The following is a 14,744-nucleotide window of genomic DNA, read 5'->3' on the forward strand; positions in this document are numbered from 1 at the left end:
TCATAGAAGGAATAAAATAAAACACAGAGAAAGAAACAGAATAAATTTGGCTGACGGAATGGCAACTGACAATGTAAAAAAAAGCACGATAGTTTGAAATGGAATGGAGGAGAAATGATTTTATATACACTGTTTAATCAGTGTGTGTGTGCAGATCGATAAGATGGTCCATATATGCGCAAGACTTTCAGAGTTATTAACGGAGACATGATGAACACAATATGATGCAGACGATGTGACCTTGTCTTGTTTGTGTCTTGTTAACATTCCACTCCACAGAGAGAACCCATCTCCCCCATTCACACCTTTATTTGCTCCCATCGTACATCTGCTTCTCTTTCACCACAATTAAAAACCCATTTGTATTTTGCACTGCGCCCCCACACCCTCTGTTTTCTGTCACCCGTCCTCCACCTCTGTCAAGGTATTAAAAAGATCATTTTCCAATCCTTTTCAGCTCTGAAGAAGGGTCTCGCTGGACTTGAAATCTTAACTCTGTTTATCTGTCTCCACAGATGCTCTAGACCTGCTGAGTTTCTCCAGAAATGAATCGGTACGAACTGAATTTTCAACAAAACAAAGAACTGTGGATGCTGGAAATCTGAAACAAGAAGAAAAATTGCTGGAGAAACTGGGAGCTTTGAAAAGACATCACTGGATCCAACAGCTTAACTTTGCTTTCACTCTACAGATGCTGCCAGACCTGCTTAGTTTCTTCAGCAATTTGTGTTTTCGAATAACTTCCAAAAACGTGTGTCAAAGTTGCTCAAACTCCCTGTCCAACATGGATCACCATACACTGAGAAGTGAATGACAGCGCAAGGTGCACAAATGCATCTGTTCCAAACGACATAACGCTGGCATCATTGACACTACAGAGCTCTTAATCATGGTCAGGGAGAGAAACATTCACGTTAAAAACCTTCCTACAGTGTGGAAACAAGTCCTCCAGCCTAACAAGTCCACACCGACCCTCAGAGCATCCCATCCAGACCCATCTCCCTATTACCCACCTAATCTACACATTCGTCAACACGATGGGCAATTTAGCATGGCCAATTCACCGAACCCGCACCTCTTTGATCTGTGGGCGGAAACCGGACCACCTGGAGGAAACCCACGCAGACACAGGGAGAATATGCAAACTCCACACACACAGTCGCCCAAGGGTGGAATCAAACCTACATCCCAGGTGCTGTAAGCAGCAGTGCTAACCACTGAGCCACCGTGCCGCCCAAAGATGCCCCTACTGGAAGGGAAAAGGTTCAGATGAATATGTTAAAGGGTTCTGAGAAATGTGACAAATTGGAGGCGCGACACCATGGAAAGACCGTCAGAAAAATAAGAACATTAAAATGGAAGTGTTACCACATCAGAAAACAGTGTAGGTCACTGCGTACAAGGGCGATGGGGACTCGATCTGAACTGGGGGACATTACATTGCACTTATTGCAGCTCAAAACTGGGCATTCATATGGTGGTGTAAACCACAGCAGCAGCAGCAGAAGCAGAATTGTATTCCACCAGAATCTGTGACTTTTTGTCCCGGATAATCCTTCAGTCTATGATTACCATCAAGTTGATCAATGGTTCAGTGACGAGTGCGGGCAAACATGCCGGGATCAGAACCATCTGAACCTAAAACTGATGGCAAGCCGTTATAGCTACCGCATTCGACTGCTTGCATTACAAACAGCAGAACTAACGCATTACAAACAGGGCGAAATGATTGCAAGATCAACAGACCAACAATCCTGCTACAACCAGTCATGAATAGTGATGGGGGCAGGAGGAACTGCCGATGCTGGAGTCTGAGATAACAAGGTGTGGAGTTGGATGAACACAGCAGGCCAGGCAGCATCAGAGGAGCAGGAAAGCTGATGTTTCGGGTCTGGAACCTTCTTCAGAAAAAGGGTAGGGAAGAGAGCTCTGAAATAAATAGAGAGAGGGGGAGGCGGTGATAGAAGGTAGATAGTGTAGCGGATAGGTGGAGAGAGGACGGACAGGTCAAGGAGGCGGGGATGAAGCCAGTAAAGTTGAGTGTTGGTAGGGAGATGTGACGATGGTTGGTCAGTGAGGAGGGAGGGGCGGGTAGGTGGGAGGGAACACGGATAGGTCGAGGAGGCGGGAATGAGGCTCGTGGAGGTGAGGTGAGTGTCGGTAGGAAGTGGGGGTGGGAGTTGATCAGTGAGGTGGGAGCATAGGTGCTCCACAAAGCAGTCTCCAAGCATCCTTTTGGTTTTCCCGATGTAGAGGAGGCCGCATCGGGAACAGCAGATACAATAGACCACATTAGCGAATGTACAGGTGAATATCTGTTTAATGTGGAAGGTTTTCTTGGGGCCTGGGATGGAGGTGATGGGGGAGGTGTAAGGGCAGGTGTAGCACTTCCTGCGGTTGCAGGGAAAGATGCCAGGGGTGATGGGGGTCATGGGGAGTGTGGAGCGGACGAGGGAATCGTGGACAGCGCGGTCCCTTCGGAAGGCAGATAAGGACGGGGAGGGAAATATATCCTTGGTAGTGGGGTCAGATTGCAGGTGGCAGAAGTGGTGGAGAATGATGCATTGGATCCGGAGATTGATGGGGTGATTCTTGAGGGCAAGGGGAATTCTGTCTTTGTTTTTATTGCAGGGAGGGGTGTGAGGGCTGAGGTGCGGAAAACGCAAGAGATGCGTCGAGGTCATTTTCGACCACTGTGGGGGTGAAATTGCAGTCCTTGAAAAATGAAGACATCTGGGATGTCCGGGAGTGGAACGCCTCATCTTGGGAGCAGATGCGGCGGAGGTGAAGGAATTGGGAATAGGGGATAGCATTCTTGCAGGAAGGTGGGTGAGATGAGGTGTGGTCTGTGTAGCTGTGGGAGTCGGTGGGCTTGAAATAGATATCAGTTTACAGGCAGTTACCAGAGATGGAGACAGAGAGGCCCAGGAATGAGAGAGAGGTATCAGAGATGGTTCAGGTGAACTTCAGGTTGGGGTGAAAGGTGTTACTAAAGTGGATGAATTGTTCAATCTCCTTGTGGGAGTATGAGGCGGCGCTGATACAGGCATCGCTGTAACGGAGGAAGAGGTGGGGAATAGGGCCAGTGTAGCTGCGGAAGAGGGACTGTTCCACCTACCCTACAAAGAGGCAGTCATAGCTTGGGCCCATGCGGGTACCCATGGCCACCCCCTTTCGTCCGTAGGAAGTGTGAGGAATTGAACGAGAAGTTGTTAAGGGTAAGGACGAGTTTGGTAAGGTAGATAAGGGTGTCAGTGGAGGGAGACTGGTTGGGCCTGCGGGAAAGGATGAAGCGGAGGGCTTTTAGGCCATCTGCATGGTTAGGTAAGCAACTCCCTGGAGAAGAGGGTTCCAGAAATATCCCCATCCTAAATAATGGAACAGCCCTGCACATCAGTGCAACTTGAAGGATGTAGTATCCGCACCATCCTCAGCCAGAAGTATCGAGTTGATGATTCACCTCACCGTCATCATGACGTCCACAAAATCACAGATGCCAGTCTTCAACCAATTAGATCAGCTGCACATGATACCAAGAAAAAGATAACGATAAAGTAAAAATACGAAAAAGATAACTGGCCCTGATGCCATTCCTACAATAGGATTGAAAGCTTGTGCTGCACAACAAGCCATGCTTTTGGGGGAAGCTGTTTCATTCCAGCTCCAACTCTGACGTCTACCTGGCAATGTGGAAAATTTATCACCTATGTCCAGTTTCCTAAGAGGAGTATAATTGCAATCTGACCAATTGCCATGCTCTTAGTCTCATTACGGTTGTCGAATTGTTGGAAGTTGCTTCTGACTGAGCTGTCAAGCAGCACAGAAATAACCTGCTCCGTGTGGTTTCTCATAGTTCCCCATGTGGAGATGGTGCTGTTGTGGAAATATCATTGGATTTCTAATCCAGACTAGGCTAATGCTTTGGCAGCTGGGGAATATTAAAAACAATTAATAAAATATCGAAGTCTCAAATCTGGTGTCAGTAAAAGTGACCTTGAAGCCAATATCGATAGTAAACATCAATTTGCTTCACCAACATACTTTCAGGATGCAAATCTACCGTGCTGTCCTAATCTGGCTGAAAAGCGTCTCCAGACACACAGACATGTGATGAACAGTTCAATGTTCTCTGGAGCAGCCAAGAAAGACACTCAATTGTATCAAACTGCTCTGACGTCTTAAAGGATAAAATCGAATGGAACACCCAGCCTTGGTATCGGAAAAGGGAAAAAGAAACACTATTGTGTTGAACTTACAGAGGCCTCCTTCATGATATCTGAGAGCTTGTGAGAACATTTAAAGAGCTTTCCCACAGATGGTACAGAATCATCGGAAAGGAGAAGGCCATTCAACCCATTCAGTGTTCCCCATTCCAGCTCATGGCTGAACATCTCTTCAATGCACTTCTCCCACACAGTGCACATATCCCTTAATGTGATTAATCATTGGAAAAAAAAAATAAAGTAGGAACTGTAGTAGTTCCTTCGGTCCATTGATTTTCCTCCACCACTCAACATAATGATGCTGATCCTCTATCCCATACTTCTGTTCTCTGCCCATCCATTTAGTGTCTAGAAATCCTTATTTATATTCAGTGCCTGGCTTCTACAGCCTTGTGTGGCAGAGTATTCCCAAGGTTCACCAGTCTCTGTATGCAGACATTAATGCTCATCTCATTACACAGTGGCCTGCCTGTACCTAATACTGTGGCCCTTATTTTAGACGTCCCAGCCAAGGGAATTATTCTCCCTGCTTCCAAACTGTCTCACTCTGCCAGAGTTTTATATATTACACTGAGATCTTCACTCATTTTCCTAAACCTCATGGAATTTCGACCGAGTTGACTCGAACTCAGCTCAAACAATAAGCCTGTCATCCCAGAGATCAGTCTGGTCATCCTTCGCTGCGCTCCCTCAATATCAGGTTTATCCTTAATGAGGTAAGGAGACCAAAACTGCACACAATACCGCACAATGTTCGAGATATGGTCTCATCAAGGACCTGGTCTCCAGTAATATAAACAGCCTTCTAACACCATCCTCTGTCTCCTGCCGTTAAGACAATTTTGAATGTCACTTGCCAAATTACCATTGATACCATTGCGTTTTACTTTCTTTATCAGTTTCCCATGTGGGACTTTGTCAAAAGGCCTTGCTGAAAAACCATATAAATGATCATCTTGAAAGAAATCAGTCAAATTTGTTAGGCATGACTTCCATCTAATAAAGTCATCCTGACTATCCCTGATCAAATCTTGTCTTTCTAAATGCAGATTAATTTTGTCCTTTGCTATTTTCTCCCATGGTTTTCCTAACACTGATCTGATACTCACTGGTCTATCGTTGCCCGGACTATCTCTGCAACCCTTCCTGCAAAGAGGAACCACATTAGCTGTTCTCCAATCCTCTGGCACCTCTCTTGTGGCGATTCTTATAAATTTGGATCAGGGATTTCCCTCTCTTGTCTCCTCCAGCTTCCTACGATGCAAATCAGCCAGACTGGGGGAGTTGTCCAATTTTATACCGGCCTTAACCATCAATCCCTGCTTACATCGTATATCCATCTGCTCAAGGGCTTCACAGTCCATCTTCTTGAATTCTCTCCCCGAATCCTCGTTCTCCCAGGTAAAACAGACGTGAAATACTCATCTATCATTGTTCTCCAGCTTCACACACAGATTGTCCCTTTGATTCTGATAGGCTCGAATTGTTCCCTGGTTATTCTATTCCACTTGATGTACATGTAGAATATTTTCGGATTCTCCCTAATCTCACCTGCTTGCTGTTCTCCATGCGCCTGTGTTCGTCAGTCCCGTCTGTGTGAATTTTCTAAGTTTCACTGTGATCACTCTCACTCTTTGAAACTCTGGAGAACACAGAACGATTTTCTCATCAGGCAATCTTGCCATCTGTGGGAGTAATCTAGAGAATACCCACTGCATTTCCTCTTCATTCAGTATATTCTTTCTCAGAAAACTGTACACAATACTTCAGGTACAATCTATGGAACTGCTGCAGGACATCTTTATTTCTGTATTCCGATTTCCCGTAAATGAAGGTAAACCTAGCTTTCACTTTTCCATTTGCATATGTTCCTCCCTCCACCTTTTGCTTTAATTTACTAACTCACTGTGTGATCTCTTGGAAAATCCTTCTGAATATCCATATGTACCACATCCACTGGCTCACCATTGTCTATGCCTATAAGAAACATCTTCAAACAGTTTCAAAAAGAAAGCTTGTCAATTATAATTTTCATTTCATAAATTCATTCGTATTCTCTCCAATTTTGCTATTTCTTCCTAAATATCCAATATCACATCTTTTATAATAGATTCTAACAGATTCCCTCCTGTAAATTATAAGTTAATTGGTCTGTAGTTGGCCAATCTCCCCCTTCTTCCCTTCTGAAACCGTTTGATTATTTTTATAACTTTCCAGATATCCAGATTGGCTTCCTGCCTTTGGAGAAAGTATAGGAAAATAACACAGTGATCCACAATGCAATCAACATGTCTATTGTTGCTTCCTCCGAAATTCTATGATGAAGTGCATCTGGTCTGTCAGACTTATCGATGTTCAATCCAGCTAGGCGTTCAAATACTACCACATCACTCTTACGAATGATTTTAGTCTTTAGTTATACATGTCCCACGGTCACTGTATATGTCTGGGAGATTTTCTGGATCTTCCTCCATGAAGATAGGCACAAGGTAACTATTTAGTTTCCCTGTAATGTCTCTGTTCTCGACAATAAATTATCCTGTCCGCACATTCACTGTTCCATATTTAACATTGTTTTCATTTTTGCTTTCTGGATGTCTTTATATTTCTTGTTAGTTTACATTCTTGTTCTCTTTTCGATTTTTAAAAATCTGTTTTTTGGTTAAATGTCTCTGAATCCATTGGTTTACCACTATATCCTTCAATCTACTTCTTTTGATCTAATGCAATCTTTAACGTCTTTCATTAACAATCATTCAGTCATCTTTCCCTTTTGCTGTTTGCACTTGGGGGATATATGTATATTGTACACCTTACAATATTTCAGTGAATAACAGATATTGCCTGATTTCCATTAACACATTTTTCCATGTACTTTTCCAACTCACTGAAGTCATCTTGCCCCTCATACCCTCATGGCTTGCCTGACACAGGTTTTTAACTGTAATTTAAAAAGAAATGTTTTCAGATATCACATAAAATTCAAGATCACTATTATCAACACGAGTCCCAAAGCTCCTTTACAGCAAGGTTTTCAATTTGCCATTCTGATCACGCAATACTAGTTCCGAAATAGCCTGATCTCTAATTTGGCACTCAACATATTGTTAAAGAAAACCATCTCATACACGCTCATGAAGTGCATTTTTCCCAACATTAACATTTGCTTGGATAAACACAGTTTAGAGGAAAATTGAATCTGTCCTTTATTACTGCAGTACCCACAAACTTGTATGTCTAATTTCCTGTTTTATAACATGCCCAATGTTTATATTGCAGTTTTATCTTTAAAGTATGACTCTCCTGAATGTTTGCTTCTCCTTGCTGTTTCTCAACTCCATTTTACCAGATTAACGAATCTGAATGATGTGGGCTCTGGGGCTAATAATGGCAGACTCAGGCAAGATATTTTGCAGCGCCGATCTCGACGTTGAGATCATCTCACCATGTATTATTCATTCTTCTCAAGTGTGATTGTGACAATTTTACCAGACCTCTCGGAGAGAAAGACAATGCTATTTCAACAATGCCGTGCCTTCATCCAGGCAGTTGACACTGCTCTAATCTGGTTTGGGAACTTTACAGCAGACTGACAAAATGTTGCTTCTGCTGTACAGGATTTAGTGAGATCACATCTGGAGTAATGTGTACAGATTTAGTCTCCTCATTGAAGAAAGGATGTTGTTGCATTGGAAGCAGCTCAGAGATCATTCCCTCAACTGATTCCTTCAATGAATGTGTTATAAAGCAGAAGTTGACCCCTATTTGAGAACTATAACTGAAACACCCAGAGAGGAGTGCCTCGCCCTATAATCTGCTAAAAGCAGTGTGGAAAGTGGTGTAACCTTTTTATTCAGCAACTTTTAACTGTTAAATGAAATAAATTCCTGGCACTCACATTACGATCAACAAGTAACAATTTATTTATTTAACTGTAATCCTGAACAACTTAACTAAACTATTAACAATCCAAATTTACACCTTCTAATGACTAACAATTCCCAATCAAAACAAATTCTAATGGCATACTGTTCCAATAAATTTAAGTTCCACTTGTATAAAAAAGGTTAAACAATAGAATTTCGTCTTTCGAACTTACAGCCAGGTTACAACTTCTGAAATGCTCTGTGCCTTCTCTGTCAAAATTTCTTTCAGGAATGCTTTCTGCATCGAGTGTTCTGTCACAAATATTAAGCAGTTGCACTGTAGGTACTTTTGATTTAGATACTGCTTTCTCTGAGGCTGAGAGAATTCTGTGAGAGCCAGTGATTTTCTCTTTATACTGAGGGCTGTTAACTTGGGCAGATGGCAGTTAGCTCTCCTGGCTTTGTCCAACTGCCCTCTTCTTTTATACCCTTGATGACATATCAATTTCTTGCAAGAGGATTAGACTTATGTTGTTAAAGCCATAAGATTCAAATTTACTTGTTTTTTTTTGGTATCTAAGTGCCTGGGTCAAATTAATTGCCTAAATTCAAAACTTGTCTTGATAAGAAAATAAAACTGCTACTTGGCCTGCTAACTACTCTGCCCTTTGACACAAATGTTTCAATTCAGGTGCTCTGTGCACCTGCAAACGCACACGCTGCAGCCCAAAGACGTCCATTTCGAAGCTCGAAGCATCGAGAAAAAGCACATCATCTTTTAAAAGGACCACACACTGTTTAGCCCCTCCCACAGCACTTTACGAACACCAATATTTTACAAACATCAAATTCTAACGTCCTCTCTCCCAGTCCACAAATACTCTACCTAACTTCACAACGCCAATAAGGAAAGGATGATGAGATTAACCCAAAACACATTGGAGTTTACAAGATTGAAAGATAAACTTACTTTTACATAGAATGTGCCCATTCAGCCACTCATGCCTCTTGCACAACAATCAGAAGTGACCTTTTAGAGCTGTGTGCCCATGACACATAAATTGAGATAGAGGTGAAAGAAAGGGAAGAAGTTAGAATTCTTCACTCGGAAAAAAATTAGTGAGCAAAGTATTGGGATTCAAGGTAAATTGTTAGAATCCACTGTCAAGGAATTAATAACAGGAGATTTGCAAAGTCAAACAAAAATCCATCGCAGTCAGCATGGTTTCATGAAGGATAAATATTTGCTCGAGTTTGAATTATTTGCTCGAGTCCTTTAAAGATGGCGGCACGGTGGCTCGGTGTTTAGCACTGCAAGCAAGGTGGATAATGGGGCTCCTGGAGATTCATACATCTGGACTTGCAGACGGCATTGAATAAAATGCCAGACAAATGTTTAATCCATACAATAAGAGCGCATGGTGTTAGGAGTAATTTTTTAGCTTTGATAATGGATTGGTGAACCAACAAAATAGACAGAGACAGAATAGAGGTTCGTTTTCTTGTTGACAACTTTTGAGGTGCCACACAGTTTAGTTCCCAGTCCCAAACTATTTACAATCTGTGTTATTACCTGTATAAAGGGATAGAAAATACGATAGCCACATTTTAGAAGACACGAAAACAGGTGGAAAAGTAAGATGCTATGAACATGTATGAAATGCGCAAATGGATTGTGATCAGTGCAGTGAATGGACCAACATCTGGCAGATGAAATTTAACGTGGATAAGCATGGTGTTATCCATTTTAGCCAGAGGAATAGAAAGGCAACGTATTATGTAAATGGAGAGAAACTTCAGAGTGTTTCGGTGCAGAGGGATCTGAGCTTCATTGTATATATCACAGAAAACCCACATACAAGTCCAGCAGGTAATTAGCAAAGCAAGTGCAATTTCAGCATGTATTTCTTCAAAAAACGAATAGAGTCTATAAAAGTTGGGATGCCTTGCTGTAACTATGCAAGCCTTTATTGATCCTTCAACTGGAGTACTGTGTACAGTTTGGTGTCCTGACTGCAGGAGGGATGAAGTTGCATTGGAGGCAGTTGAGAAGAGGTTCACCAGATTGACTCCAGAGACGAGCAGTTTGTCTTATGGAGAGAGATTGCAGTCCCCATCCATATTCTCTGGAGTTGAGAGGAATGAGAGGAGATCTCATTGAGATCTGTAAGAAGCTAAACGTGATTGAGATTGTAGATGTGGAGTGGATATTTCCTCACGTGGGACAACCTGGAACAAGAAGCCATAGTTTTCATATAAGGCAGAGCAGATTAAAAGTGGGGATGAGGAGAACTTACTTCTCTTAAAGGATTGTGAATGTGTGTAATTCATGAGTCCCAGAATACAGTGGATGCTGGGACATTGGGTAAATGAACGATTATGGAGAGCGGGTAGGAAACTGGCGCTGAGGCCAAGATGACATCAGCCATGATCGTATTAAATGCCGGAGCAGGGTGGCGGGGCTGAAAGGCTCACTGATACTCATTGTTCTTACTCAGCCCTTCAAATGTGCCACACAAGAATGAGGGAGGACTGGTTATCAACAGACAGCAGACATTTGGGATAAATCAGTCTTGATCAGTTTGGCAGAATGTAACAAATGGAGACACATTGAGATCAGTGCTGGGTCCTGTACACAATCAATAACATTGATTTGGAGGAATGGAACAAATGCGCTGTAACTACATTTGGCGATGACACTAAGATGAACGGGAAATTAAATGATCAAGATAAGATGTCTGTGAATGGATATCGACAGGAAAAGTCAATGGATGATAGTTTAGCAGGTGGGACGTAACATGATACATCACCTGTCACTTTTCTTTCATTCCCCCAGAAGGACATTAGTGCACCATTTGGGTTTTTATGACAATTGGTAGCTATCATAGTCCCCTTCTCTGAGAACCAAAACGCACAAATTCAGCTAAATTTCACAACCTGCTCCGTCATTGGGAATATGTTAAAGTCCATTAAAGTTGGAATAGGAGAGAATTTAGAAATACATTACAGAATCAAGCAGAGTCAGCATGGTTTCCTGAAGGGGAAATCATAGCTGACAAGTTAATTAAAATATTTTCAGGTGGAAACAAGCAAGATGGGGGTGGCGATGGCCTAGTAGTATTATCGCTGGACTGTTAATCCAGAAACCGAGGTAAAGTTCTGGGGACTCAGATTTGAATCTGGCCATGGTAGTTGGTGTAATTTGAATGCAATAAATCACTGGAATTAAGCATCTAATGATGACCTTGAATCCATCGTCGATTGTCAGTAAAACCCATCTAGCTTACTAATGCCCTTTAGGGAAGGAAACTGCTGTCCTTACCTTGTCTGGCCTACATGTGACTCCAGATCCACAGCATTGTGGTTGACTCTTATCTGCCCTCTGGACAATTAGGGATTGGTAATAAATGCTAGACAACAAGGTGCAGGGCTGGATGAACACAGCAGGCCAAGCAGCATCACAGGAGCAGAGAGGCTGACGTTTCGGGCCTAGACCCTTCATCAGAAAAGGTAATAAATGCTGCCTAGCCAGTGCCGCACTCATCCTGTTAATGAATTTAAAAAAAAAAATCAGGGACGGGAGTTACCTGGATGCTCTGCTTCAGGAGGCAGTCAGACTCTTCGGATTAATTAGCTCACATTCAGTCAGTTGTCAGGAACAAAAAGGTGTGACCATGAGTGAGACAGTTAGATAAAAACAAAGGGAGTGCTGATGGAGCCTCAGCACTTGAACTTGTCGAACAGGCTCGAGATTCTTGCTCCCTGTGTGGATGAGGACGGGGGCCGCAGGGTGGATGAGCAACTGACCACAGCACTGTGGTAGAGGGGGATCGCTCAAGAGAGGGGAAAATAAAAGAAGTGTAGCTTTAATTGGGGATAGTATCGTCAGGAAAATAGACACTCTTCTCTGTTTCCAGAAACGGGAGTCCAAAAGGCTGTGTGGCCTACGTGGTGCCTGTGATCAGGATATCTCATCTGTGCTGCAGAGGAACTTGGAGTGGGAGAGGAACAATCGTATTATCGGCATAGATAGAAAAGAGGAATGAGATTCTGCTGAAGTAATACGTGCAGATCAGGGCTAAATTAAAGAGTACGACCAAAAAGGTAATAACCTCTGGATTATTACCTGATCCATAAGCAGACAGGAACAAGGTCAGCAAGGTTAAAGAGGTAAATACATGACTGAGATTGGTGTGGGAGACATGGGTTCAAATTCATTGGACATTGACATCAGTACTGGGGAAGGACGGAGCTGTTCTGATGGGACAGACTCCACCTGAATCATGCAGGGACCAAAGTCCTGGTGAATGACGTAACTAGGGTCTGTGGTTAGGACATTAAATTACAATCATGGTGGGATGGTTCCAGTTGCATGGAAAATTATGCTAAAGTAGTGGGGTCAACTCAGGTTAGAGTCTCCACAACAGGTAACAGGACAGAACGAATGGAAAGGTTCAGGAATCTAACTTCAGGCATAGCAGATAAGGGGACAACTGTGAGAAGAGAGTCAGTCAATGCAGGGCTGAGGGCACTATACTTAAACAGTGTATGATGTCAGATAAATGAGCTTGTAGCAGAGATTGAAATTGACAGGTACAATGTTGTAGGTTTCACAGAGACGTGGCTACCAGGGCATCAAGACTGGGAACTAAACATCCAAGAATACACATCCGACAAAAAGACGGACAGATGGGCAGATGTTGCCTTTTAACTAAGACATGAAATTAAATTGAGACCAAAGAAGGAGATGGAGTCACAAGGTGTAGAATCCATGTGGATCGAGTTATAGAACCACAAAGTAAAAGAGATCCTGATAGATCTTGTGCACAGGCCTTCCAGCAGTCTTTGGTATGTGGGGAAGAAAACATTAGGGGAGAGAAAAGGCATTTAGGAAAGGCACTATTGCAATAATCATGGGGGACATCAATATGCAGTTAGACTGGGAAATTTAGCTTGGCAGTGGACCTCAAGAAAAAGGATTTGTGGAATGTGTAAGAGATTTTTATGGTGCAGCATGAGATAGAGCCCAATAAGGAAGAGGCAATTTTGGATTGAGTGATGTGTAATGAGGCAGACTTGGTTAGAGAGCTCAAGGTGAAGGACCCTCCTAGGAGGCAGTGACCACAATATAATAGAGTTCATCCTGCAGATTGAGGGGGTGGAGGTGGAATCAGATGTAACAGTATTATATTTGAGTAAGAGCAATAGCAATGACATGAAGGAGGAGTTGGCCAGAGTTGATGGAAGGAGAAGCCGACAAGGGAAGACAGTGAATGGCAGTGGTTTCTGTGAGTAATTCAGGAGACACAGCAAAAATTCATCCCAAAGAAGAACAAATATACTAAGGGGAAGGTGAGGCAACCATGGCTGACCAGGGATAACTCAAAAGGAAAAGGAAAAGCATACAATCTGGTGAAGATGAGTGGAAGCCAAAGGATTGGATAACCTTTAAGAAGCAGAGGAGAACTAAAGAAAAGCACTAACGGGAGAGAAGGTGAAATATGAGATTCTAAGCTAGTAATAAAAAAGAAGACTGCAAGAGATCTTTTTAGGTATCGATAAAGGTTACAGGGAGACAAGAGTGGACGTTGGACTGCTAGAAAATGAGGCTGGGGATACAGTAATGGGGAACAAAGGAATGGCGAAGGAACTGAATCGTTACAGTGCATCAGTTTTCACAGTGGAAGACAGCACCAGCTTACCAGAAGTTGAATATTTGGGGCAGAAGTGAGTGCACGAGCCATCACTGAGAAGGGGCTAAGGAAGATGAAATGTCTGAAAATGATAAACCACCCAGACCAGATGAACTACACCCCAGAGTTCTGAAGGAGACAGCTGAAGAGATTGTAAAGGCATTGGTGGTGACCTTTCAGAAATCACTGGAGTCAAGGAGGGTCCCAGATGACTGGAGAGTGAGTAATGCAACACGCCTGTTTACGAAAGGAGGGAGGCAGAGTTAGGAAACTATGGAAAGGGTAGCCTAGCCTCAGTTATTGGTCAGGTTTTAGAATCGTTTATTAAGAATGAGACTGCAGAATACTTGGAAGAGCACGGTAAAATTGGGCAGAGTCGGCACGGCTTCATTAAGGGCAGGCCATGCCTGAAAAATCTGGTAGAATTCTTTGAAGTAACAAGCAAGTTAGACAAAGGATAGCCAGTGGATATGATCAAAATGAGAAGAACGGAAAGACACCCCTCAATAGTCAGAGGGAAACAGAGGAACAAGAGAGATCTCAGATATATGTAAGAATAATAAGGTTGTAATATTGGGTGATTTTAATTTTCCAACCATTGACTGGCACTACCATAGTGTTAAATGTTTGGATGTGAATAATTTTTAAAATATGCTCGAGAAATTATTTTTGGACTGGAGGACTGTCACCAGGGGTGTTCCACAGGGATCTGTTCTGGGTCTTCTTTTGTCTCTCATTTATATCCATGATTTGGATGAGAATATAGAAGGCTAATAAGATTGTGGATGACACCAAAACTGGTGGCATAGCAGAGAGTGAAGAAAGTTTTCTACGTTTACAAAGGGAACTTGATCGAATGGGTCAATGGATGAAAAAACGGCAGATGGAGTTCAATCTGGGTAAATGCGAGGTGTTGCATTTTCATACAACAGAGAAGGGTAGGGCTTATACAATTAATGGTC

This window comes from Rhincodon typus, chromosome 8 (genome assembly GCF_021869965.1).
Source record: "Rhincodon typus isolate 14 chromosome 8, sRhiTyp1.1, whole genome shotgun sequence".
NCBI classification, from domain to species: domain Eukaryota; kingdom Metazoa; phylum Chordata; class Chondrichthyes; order Orectolobiformes; family Rhincodontidae; genus Rhincodon; species Rhincodon typus.